The sequence below is a fragment of the Asparagus officinalis genome, chromosome 3 (assembly GCF_001876935.1).
Source record: "Asparagus officinalis chromosome 3, Aspof.V1, whole genome shotgun sequence".
In the NCBI taxonomy this organism is placed as follows: domain Eukaryota; kingdom Viridiplantae; phylum Streptophyta; class Magnoliopsida; order Asparagales; family Asparagaceae; genus Asparagus; species Asparagus officinalis.
In genome coordinates this window covers 711716-723757 of record NC_033796.1, presented here as the reverse complement: position 1 = coordinate 723757, position 12042 = coordinate 711716, and positions in this window count along the sequence as shown.

Sequence of the window (12042 nt, the reverse complement as noted above, 5' to 3'; positions counted from 1 at the left end):
AACATCGCTGCCCGACGCAGCTCAACATCGCTGCACAACGCAGCTCAATATCGCTGCACAACGCAGCTCTATTCGCCGCCCGACGCTGCTCAACGCAGCTCCAAGCGCTGCCCAACGCAGTTCTATACTGCTGCCAAACGCAGCTTTCATCCGCTGCAAACGCAGCTTCCAATCACTGCGTTCAAGCTTCCAGACACTGCGTTTGGACACAGAATTCATGCCAGAATGCAGGATCTGCGTTTGACTCGTTCAAACACGAGTTGAACGGTTTCAAAACCGTTTCCCACGATCTGAGGGGATCACAACTCCACTCAGGAGTGATTTAAGGGGCGGTTACATCGCATTAGCCCCACTTAGGAGCGAATTAAGGAGGTGGTTACACCCCTTAATCCCCTATAAATAACAACAAACTCAACAGAGTTAAGGATCGGATTTTGGATAATCAGATCAGGGCGGGATCTTTCGAGTCGGTCTGTTGGAACGCGGTCAGTTGGAACTTCTTGGCAGCGAAAAGAGGATCCTTCATCCTTCGGTTGGAGCTTTGGAGATCGGCAATAAGATCTTCTTCATCCTTGGCTTATAACCGACTTTCGGTTAAATCAACTCTTTCATAGAGTTTCAAACTCGTTCAGAGTTCTCCACAACGTCAAATCGTGAGGAGAAGACCATGTTCCAGTGAAACAAGACATCGGATCGTCAACGAGAAGCAAACTCGACGCGAGCATCGCTACCGTGAAGAACCCAGAATTAAATAAAGGGGAGAATCCAGATCATTCTCTTCTCTTTTGTAACCAGGAATTCAAATTGTAATCGAGAGTTAAGAGAATTGTAATCATTCTTTTTCTAAGCAGTTAGAGAGAATAAAATCAAATACAGTTCTTTCCTTGTTTTCTTATTACAAATTTTCCAACAAACACGGAGGTCCTCCCCGTGTGTTAACATCAAAACGCCAGGGTCGAACCCACGTTACAACATCAAAACGCCAGGGTCGAACCCGCGTTACAACATCAAAACGCTAGGGTCGGACCCGCGTTACAACAAGCTAAACGTGAGCGACCCTCGCGTTCTTAGGGGTCCAGCCAACACCGACCCTCGTGTTTCTAAGCTACAACAAACCAAAACGCGAGCGACCCTCGCGTTCATCAATGTTCAGCCAACACCCAACTTCGCGTCTCAATTCTAATAGGCGAAGTTGGGTTCTGAATGCCAGATTGGGCGTTTTGACTTGTTCAAACACAAGCCGAACGGCCTCAAAACCGTTATCCCACGTTCTGAGGGATTTTCGCCCACTTAGGAGTGGATTTAGAGGGCAGTTACAACCTCTTATCCCCCTATAAAAGCGAGTAAACTCAACTGAGTTAGGGGTTGGATTTTTGGCATCTGAACCACACAGGTTCGATTTTTCTTGGCTTGGATCAACCATTGGAGACAGGCTTTTGAGGAGATCGACATCATCTTCCAACGAAGATCATCTTCAACTTCAGCAACAGAGAGCTTTGATCCTTGGCTATTAACCGAACTTTCGGTTCAAATCAACTCTTTTTCAAGAGTTCAAACTCGATCAGAGTTATCAACTCATTAAGAGTTTTAAACTTGCCACGCAAGTTCTCCACAACGTCAAATCGTGAGGAGAAGACATCGTTCCAGTGAATCAAGACGTGCGGATCGTCAACGGAGAGCAAACTCGACGCGAGCACTCGAGGGAGGCACTCCATCGCCACCGTGAAGAACCCAGTTTTAAACAAAGAGGAAGAACCAATTTCGTTCTCCTCTCTTTTGTAATCGAATTGTAATCGGAATCAAAGGAATACAAATCAATTTTCTTTGTTCTTTTCTTTGCAATTTTCCCTACCTACAGCCACGAGCTTTGCGTTTTGAATCCGGGACGTATAGGTGAGCTCTGCGTCTGAATTTGAAGAGACCGTCGATTTGTAGTCTCTTTTGCTAGAGCGTTGCAAAGATCACCATCTTGTAATCTTCATCTTGGCTCCTTAAAAATATGAAAATCTTTAAATTGTAACCTTTTGGAAGTCGTCAGATTGTAACTTTCATCATCGACGTTTGATGGGGATCAGCTATCTATTGTGATTTTTATACAGCCTACAGTTACTCAATAATATTATATTTGCTCTATCCCTATCATTTTTCACGAAAGATCTAAACTAAATACCTGCATTTTCATTATCAATTTGCCTTAGATTATAATATTAATATTTAATTATTTTAGTATTTTAAGACCAAAGTATGGAATTATACTTATAAATGTTTCTTATATCTTCCATGAAAAATTCTTCTTTGATTGGGATAAAGTTATTAAATTCTTCTTCAATGTAAGTGAGTTGGTGCTTTTTTAATAAACACACCTTACATTAATGCCATTTCAAATGATTCATGGGAATTTTTTGAATTTTAGATTTATTTTGACCACTTTCCCATTTGCAACGGAAATAGCTTCATTCTTTTGAATGATATCTCTGTACATTCTGATACATTCTCCATACGTAATTTTTTGTATTCTTTTACCTTATAAATATTATTAACATCAAAGTTAAATTTTTTAAATTATAATCAATTAATTCTAAGCTATTATATTATAGTCTTTTATTATTTTTATGGATTTAAACATCTATCAACTAATTTTACTAATATATTTTTACTACTCTAACTTATTAGTAAAATTATATATAGTTACTTTAATTTATATAGTAATGATAATTTTTAAGCTATAATATTTTTTAAATTTTTATTCCTTAACCGGATATTTTTAATCAATTCTTATTGCTTTTGTTTATTAGTATCAATTTAGACTATTTTTAGATGCTGAAAATGGATAGTAAACCCTAAATTGGAAATTAAATATATGTATCTTAAAACTCACAATTACACTTTTCTTTGCCAAGTTTTAAAATTTCAGGCATTTTTTATGGTTTTGAACTTTGAGGATGTGATTTATGATTTCTAAAACTTCAGGAGTGTTTTAAAAAAATACTTTTAAGTTTGGTACTTGTTAACCTCTATGTTTCGTGTGTCAGTGGTAATTTTTAAATGTCATAGAAAAACCCTAATCTCGCTGCTTCCCAAAATAGTACTGTAGACCAGTGAATACTGTTCATTCACAGCGGTAGTGTTCATCGCGACACAGTTCATCCGTGGTACAATTCGCCGCCCTTTACTGTTCATTGTGGATGATGTCCATCACCTTCATCAGGACCATCAATCACCTTCATGCCCTAAATCCTCGCCTTCGATGTTTGATCTCGCCTAGACCTCGACAATTTGATCTCGTCCTCATTGTCGACCTCTGCCTCCTTGTTGATCTGTGCTCAAGCCTAAAGTCAACTCCACCATTTGTTTGTTAGATCCTTTAAAAAAGGATCATTTGTTGTCAGATCCTTCAAGAAAGGATCATTTGTTGTTGGATCCTAGAAAGGATTTTGTTCTTATTCCTAATATTATAGATATGGGGTTGGTTTCTCGATTTCTATAATATGTTATTCCTAATATGTTATTCCTAATACTATAGATTTCCATAATATATTCCTTAACAATAATAAAATGCCATATCTAATGAATTGGTATCAAACTTAAAAAAAAATTCAGGTCGTCAAATTTAAATCTTCTAGTATCGTAATTTTGACACTACAGTTTTGGTAAAAAAAACCTGTAGTTAGTGATAAGAAAGCAAAAGATTTTTAACATGAAGCCAACTTAATTGAAGGAGAAACAACTCAAATAAAAAGAATGACAAGAACCATGGTAACAAAATCTTCTGCTAACAAACACACATTAACTGGTAGGTTTTTTAACAATACAGGAACTCCAAATTAGCCCTAATTTCATACTTTAGATCTTAAAACCTTAATATTTTTGAGATTAGATCCTCAAAATCCTTAAGTTATTTGAAATGAGGGTCCAGTTTCAAATAGGTCCTTGAGGTCGAATAAAAATAGCTCTAATTTTTTCATCAAGAAATATAAAGAATTATGAGGTTCGCATCCATAAATAAAGACAGAAGCCAAAAATTTATGTCTAAAATATGCTAACTTCCGGCATCAGAAAAAATAAATAAAAGGGAAAAATGCTTCCAGCCCCCAAAAGCTAAGGAAACGTGCTTCCCACCCCCAAGACTTTGTCAACGAGTGTTTTACCCCCAAAAATAAAGATTCTGTTCTCTGAGCCCCCAAAACACAAAATTCAAGACATTAAAATATGTGAAGACCTCAATACCCTTCTCTCTCTCTTTCTTTTTTTATTAAAATATGATGAGCATTATTTTATTATTTTCATTTTCCCTCTCTCTCTTTATTATGATGTACTGAGATGATAGTTGAAATGATTGATGAGGATTATTTTATAATTTTTGTTTTTTATTATTTTCGTTGTTTGTATTGGGAGATTGTTAAAGTTACGGGTTAATTGTTAAGGTTACGAGTTAATTGTTAATGTTACGGGTCAATTGTTAAGGTTATGAATCCTTTCTCTCTCTCTCTCTTTCTTTCTTTTTTTATTAAAACATGATGAGGATTATTTTATTATTTTTGTTTTCTCTCTTTCTTTATCATGATGTACTAAGATGATAGTTGAAATGATTAATGAGAATTATTTTATTATTTTTTATTTTTTATTATTTTCGTTTTTTGTATTGGGAGATTGTTAAAGTTACGGGTTAATTGTTAAGATTACGAGTTAATTGTTAATATTACGGATTAATTGTTAAGGTTATGAATCCTCTCTCTCTTTCTCTCTCTCCCTCTCTATCATGATGTTGCTTTGATGATATTGAAATGATTGAAGAGGATTATTATTTTATTATTTTCATTTTTTATTCTTTTCGTATTTTTAGAATATTTGTTGTTAAGGATAATGGTTGGTTGTAAAGGTTATGCATTGATTGTTAAGGTTACGGGTTGGTTGTTAATGTTACGGGTTTGTTGTTAAGGTTATGGGTTTGTTGTGTAGGTTACAGATTTGTTGTTAAGGTTACGGGTTTAATTGTTAAGGTTACGGGTTTAATTATTAAGGTTATATGTTTAATTGTTAAGGTTACGGGTTTAATTGTTATGGTTACGGTTTATTAATTGTTAATGTTACGGTTTAATTATTAATGTTACGAGTTTAATTGTTAAGGTTACGGGTTTAATTGTTACGATTACGTGTTTAATTATTACGGTTACGGGTTTAATTGTTAAGGTTACGGGTTTAATTGTTAAGCTTACGGTTTAATTGTTAAGGTTACGGTTTAATTGTTAAGGTTACAGTTTAATTGTTAAGGTTATCGGTTTAATTATTAATGTTACGGTTTAATTGTTAAGATTACGGGTTTAATTGTTAAGGTTACGAGGGAGAGAGAGAAGAGATCCATAACCTTAACAATTAAACCCGTAACCTTAACAATTAAACCCGTAACCGTAACAATTAAACCCGTAACCGTAACAATTAAACCTGTAACCTTAACAATTAAACCCGTAACCTTAACAATTAAACCTGTAACCTTAACAATTAAATCATAACCTTAACAATTAATAAACCGTAACTGTAACAATTAAACCCGTAACCTTAATAATTAAACACGTAACTTTAACAATTAAACCCGTAACCTTAATAACAAATCTGTAACCTACACAACAAATCCATAACCTTTACAACAAACCTGTAACCTTAACAACCAACCCGTAACCTTAACAATCAATGCATAACCTTTACAACCAACTATTATCCTTAACAACAAATATTCTAAAAATACGAAAAGAATAAAAAACAAAAATAATAAAATAATAATCCTCTTCAATCATTTCAATATCATCAAAGTAACATCATGATAGAGAGAAAGAGATGATTCATAACCTTAACAATTGACCCGTAACATTAACAATTAATTCGTAATCTTAACAATTAACCCGTAACTTTAACAATCTCCCAATACAAACAACAAAAATAATAAAAAACAAAAATAATAAAATAATCCTCATTAATCATTTCAACTATCATCTTAGTACATCATGATTAAGAGAGAGAGAAAACAAAAATAATAAAATAATCCTCATCATATTTTAATAAAAAAAGAAAGAGAGATAGAGAGAGAGAGGATTCATAACCTTAACAATTGACCCGTAATATTAACAATTAACTCGTAACCTTAACAATTAACCCGTAACTTTAACAATCTCCCAATACAAACAACAAAAATAATAAAATAATCATCATCAATCATTTCAACTATCATCTCAGTACATCATAATAAAGAGAGAGAGAAAACAAAAATAATAAAATAATCCTCATCATATTTTAATAAAAAAAGAAAGAGAGAGAGAAGGGTATTATGGTCTTCACATATTTTAATCTCTTGGGTTTTGTGTTTTGGGGGCTCAGAGAACAGAATCTTTATTTTTGGGGGTAAAACACCCGTTGACAAAGTCTTGAGGGTGGGAAGCATGTTTCCTTAGCTTTTGGGGGCTGGAAGCATTTTTCCCTAAATAAAAACATCATAGCCACATTGACAAATATTACTACACAAAATCCTAGTTATCATAGAAATTCTTTAATAGATCCAGCTCAGATTTTTCATCTAACTAATTTAAGAACAAAAAAAGCAAGAGATCTGAAGAATTTAAGGATTTTTTTTTAAAAAAATACCTGAAAAGAACTAATAAAACCCTCCTCGTTCTCCCATTCAGCGGACGGAAATGGCGAGAGGTCAGGCGAGGAATGAGAGTGATTAAAAAAAGAGGCGCCTTTTTATGTCCTAAGTTTTATAAGGCGTGCAATACACATGATTAAATATAATGATTAAATATTTTTGATTTATTTTTTATCTAAAATTTATTCTTTAATTTTATGTTAATAATTTGTGCTCAATTTCGTCTCTAAACTTTAATATTGAGATTATTTATTTTCTTTAATGTTTGTTTAAATAGGCTACACCCAATTTAAAATTTTATGTTGATATTTGAATTGACAGAAATTAAATATAATTTAAAGCTAATTTGAATTTTTATATTATTTTGACTAATATGAAACTAAATTTTACTTGAGAAAGTATGTAAAAAATATTAAAATAGTGTTATACAAGAAAGGTGAATATTTAAAATAAATAAGGCAAAATGATTGATTAAAAATATACTAAAACGATACAAAATTTATTCTCAATCATTGATAGACTTCATAAAAAATTATAAATTTAAAATTAGTGCTAACTCTAGTATACCTTTATATGATAAAAGCATCCACATAAGCATAAAAGAGTACTTAAAAAAGTTTATGAAACTCACTTTTAAAGATTTCACTCAAAATAATTAAAACTATTCTATAAATTATTCAAAAAGTATTGTCTTTTATTCATTCTGTTTTATTTTTTTTATTGTGCTATGATCAATCATTTCTCACCTTTACCTTTTTCCGGACTATTCTAGAGTAGTGTCTTCATCATTTACATTGATTGTGACATCATGTTAGAGTTATATTTTTTGTGCTCTTATCTTTCATGGGCTCGTTAATCTTTTATATTGTCATTTAACTTCACAAAGAAGTTAAATGTATTTCCAATGTTCAACAAAAACTTCTTGAAATATAGAATTTGATTTTTTTTAATTTTAATGAGAATAAATGTTAATTATATATATATATATATATATATATAATTCTTTGTGTTCCTAATTTATTACTTAAATAAGATTAGGAGATGTTTTTTCTCTATAATGAATTCTTCTGATGTGCATCCAATAAGAGCTTTTGTTACTCAATAATATTATATTTGCTCTATCCCTGTTATTTTCCATGAAGATCTAAACTAAATACCTGCATTTTCATTGCCAATTTGCCTTAGATTATAATATTAATATTTAATTATTTTAGTATTTGAAGAACAAAGTATGGAATTATACTTATAAATGTTTCTTATATCTTCCATGAAAAATTCTTCTTTGATTGGGATAAAGTTGTTAAATTCTTCTTCAATGTAACTCAGTTGGTGCTTTTTTAATAAACACGCCTTAACGGGATATTTTGTGAATATTTAAAAAGTTGTTAAATTTTTATTCCTTAACGGGATATTTTTAATCAATTCTTATTGCTTTTGTTTATCAATATCAATTTAGACTATTTTTAGATGCTGAAAAGGGATAGTAAACACTAAATTAAAAATTAAATATAAGTATCTTAAACCTCACAATTAAACTTTTTTTTGCCAAGTTTTAAAATTTCAGGCATTTTTTATGGTTTTGAACTTTGAGGATGTGATTTGTGATTTCTAAAACTTAAGGAGTGTTTTAAAAAATTTCTTTTAAGTTTGGTACTTGTTAACCACTATGTTTCATGTGTTAGTGGTAATTTTTAAATGTCAAGATATTTCTTACAACTCTGAAATTTTGAGAGTATTTTCTGCAATTATTAAAACTGTAGATTAATTTTTAAAAATTTCAAATTTTAACGGTCTACCAATAATTTCCAGATTTGATGTGTACTGGTTATAAATTTTTAAAAGTTTAGAGTTTTTTGTGATTTTTAAAATTTGAAGGAATCTTTTCTATAATTTTTGTAACTTTGTGGTTAATTTCAGTATATTTTAAATTTTTAGGTGCATGAAGATAATCTCTAGAATTTATCTTTTATTGTTTGCAAATTTTTTTTTACTTATTTAAGAAAATACAAGAGTATTACAATTGAATCACTCATTGACCCAAACCCGTAACCTCTTATACATCCACTCTCAAAGTATCCAAAAGAACACTCTCACAAGTACTTGACTATGCTCTTTTCTATCTCTCCTTGTGCATCTCTCCCAAGGCTCACAACCAGTTTTAAATAGCTCACAATTAAGTCTTGCCCTCTAAGCGTCAGCCAACTTGCTCTCCAATCTTTTCATGACTTGGCCATCAAACTTCTCAAGACTTGCTCACCAAGCCTCTCAAGATGATGGAACACCAACAACATTTATCATGAAATCTGTTGTCCATGAATTAATCAGTGTCTAATGTCTATTATGAGTCCCGTGGATTCTATAACAATTGTTTTAATCTGACCAGCTAGGTTTCAACATACTTAGATAAATACTTGATTAGGTCGTAGTTGATAATTTGTATGTGTATTACATCAACAACACACCAACTAATATTATAAAATGATATATTAAATGTCGGGTTTACTCTTAAAAGTTATTAGGCCGAGAAATTTTTGATTGCAAAGCAACTCAACCATGTAAAGCATCCCATCATTCTTCTATCAAAACATTTGTTGGGCACTACCCATCGGATCCTTCAGGTCAGGCTTTCAATAGAAGCAAAGAGGGGGAAAAGTGAACAACAACATCAACAACATTATTAAAAGAATTATTAGCTATAGTATTAGTATCCTCCATACCACATGTCAGCTGTATGTCTGATTTAATTTCCTTTTTTTTTTAAAATGATCCTATTGTTGTTGTCATGGACATTATTTGAAAACTATTGTTAGTCCTATTAGAGCATCTCTAAAGGCTCGAAAAACCCGGCTCCTTAGCTAAATTTAGGAAGATTTAAGGGGTTTGTGCTCTAAGAGACCGGAAAAAGATCCCCTTCACCCAAGTCCCTTAACTTCCTCCCTAAATTAAGGGGAATGTTAAAGTCCCTTAACCTTCCCCTTATAATTTTATATTAATATATTTTATTTTGGAGTTAATTTATAGTTAATTAAATTTAGTTAATGTATAGTTAATTTAAAATAATATAATTAAGTTATTGTATAGTTAATTTAATTTGATTAATATTTTTTAAAATGTACCCTTTATAAAATTTTATTATAATTTTTATTAATTAAAAAACATGACTCGTTAAGATATTTTTTATTAATTTAAAATAATATATTTTTATTTAATTAAAAAACAACCGTTAAAATATGACCGTTGAAATATGAACGTTATAATATGACCGTTAAAATATGAACGTTATAATATGACCGTTAAAATATTATTGTTAAATGAAATTAATATTAAAATAATATGAATTTAAATTTAAAATAATATTTAACTTTTTACATGATTTATATAAATTAATTATTTGTTAAATTTTAATATGATTAATTAATTTAATGAGTATATAAGGTAATTTCTTAATTTAAATTATTTATTTATTTATTTTTAGTTATTAATATTTAATTAATTATTTATTTATAAATAAATCACATATTTAATTAAATCCTAATCAATAAAAATAAAATACTTAAATATGAATAATTAAGAGGTAGGGGGACCTTTAAGGGTGAACCATTAATTGGACGTTTTACGAAGTCATTTTGGGTGAATTTAATGGGCGTTTGTTTTTTCTTTTTCTCCTCCTTTTTTGGTGATGCACCCCTGTGAGTAAGAATTCACAACAGCGTAACCTTGCTCCTAGAGAATACTAATTATATGTATAGCCTTCGTATTGACCAACTAGAGGATTACTATTCTTTAGGAGCATCGTTTTCTCAATTATGAGATAAATACAGTAACTAAATGATACAATTAATCTTTTTTTTGCAGGTAAATTAAGCTAAAAACACAAGAACATCCAGTTTTTGTAATATGAAAATCATGCTAAACCCCCAAGAACTTTCAATTTGTTGCAATAAACCCTCCAACAACTTTCAAAAGCGCAGAAAAACCCCAGTAACTTTTATAGAAAATCGCCAAAGTGAATACCATCCATTTATGATAACTTTCATTTGAGATGGCACGTGCAACTCCCTCGATTTAAAAAGACCAAAAATATCCCTTAAATTATTAAAACATCCATTTATGATATTTTTATATTTTCAATCTTAAATTTGAAATCTCTCATCTTTTGTCATTCATTCTCTTCTTGCTTGCACCCATGTTAGAGCCCTACGTACTGAATATTTTTTTCTTGAAATTGTCCTTCAATTTGTCTATTTGTGTTTTTTTAATTTTAATTTATGGAGGTTATCAGCAGAATATGGAAATTTATTAAGGGTTGTTCACTATTCCAAAAGTTATTGGGTGTTTAGCTGAGTAACTAATTTTGATAGTTATTTCATAATTTTTAGATGTTTGGTTCAAGTAAAATTTTGGCATTTGGTGTGGACTACAAATTTTGCGATAAAAAAGTAAGTTTTTTTTGGTTTTGAGATTTCATATTTGGTGTTTGTTTTAAATTATTTGTGGAATGTTGAATCTAAAAAATGCAAAAAGTATTCAATTTTTAGAATTTGTCAAATCCTCTCAATTGGAGAGAATTTGGCAAATCCCATAAATGGGTACTTACCTCTCTTTTTATACCCTTGTATTTTGTATTTTTGTGGGCGGTAAAATCACCAAGGTAAATATATTCACCTCTTCTTCTTTTTTCAAAATTTATTATCCTATAATTTGGGTTTAAACCAAACAATAAATTTTAAATTTTAGAATTTACTTTCCTATAATACTTTTGAACCAAACAAAATATTAGAAATCGCAAAACATATATAAAACCCTATAGATGTGAAATTCTCCATGAGATTACAAATCCTAAAATTTTGGTATTTGAACCAAACAGCCCCTTAAAGTATTCTCCATATTGTATGCCTTCTCATTTAAGTTGGATTTTACAATGAAGACATAAGCTTTTACTAAACGAACTTGAAAAAAATTTAGAAAATGTATCTTTAAGGCTAACTGATAAAGTTATGAACAAGCACCAGCACGTCAAACAGTGTAATTATCATAATTTTCAGAAAATGGCATCTAGAATTTGATTATGAAAAGATCCAATTTTATCACGAACACTGAAAAAGACACATTTTCTATCATATGATTGATAATGAAAAAAGGGCCTGAACAAAATATAATCATCACTTTAATAATTCAAATGAAAGAGTTCGGTAGATAACAAAAAATACAATCCAAATTATCACTCGACAATTTAAAAAATTTATAATTCAAGAAAAGGGCTTGATAAAGAACAAAACACACTATCCAATTATCAGTTGATAATTCAACATAAATAAATCAAGAGTTTTACAAAGTAGAAAAATGACAACCCAACAGTTGCCTGATAATTGAATTTGTACTGTTTGTTACTGGCTGCCTTGATG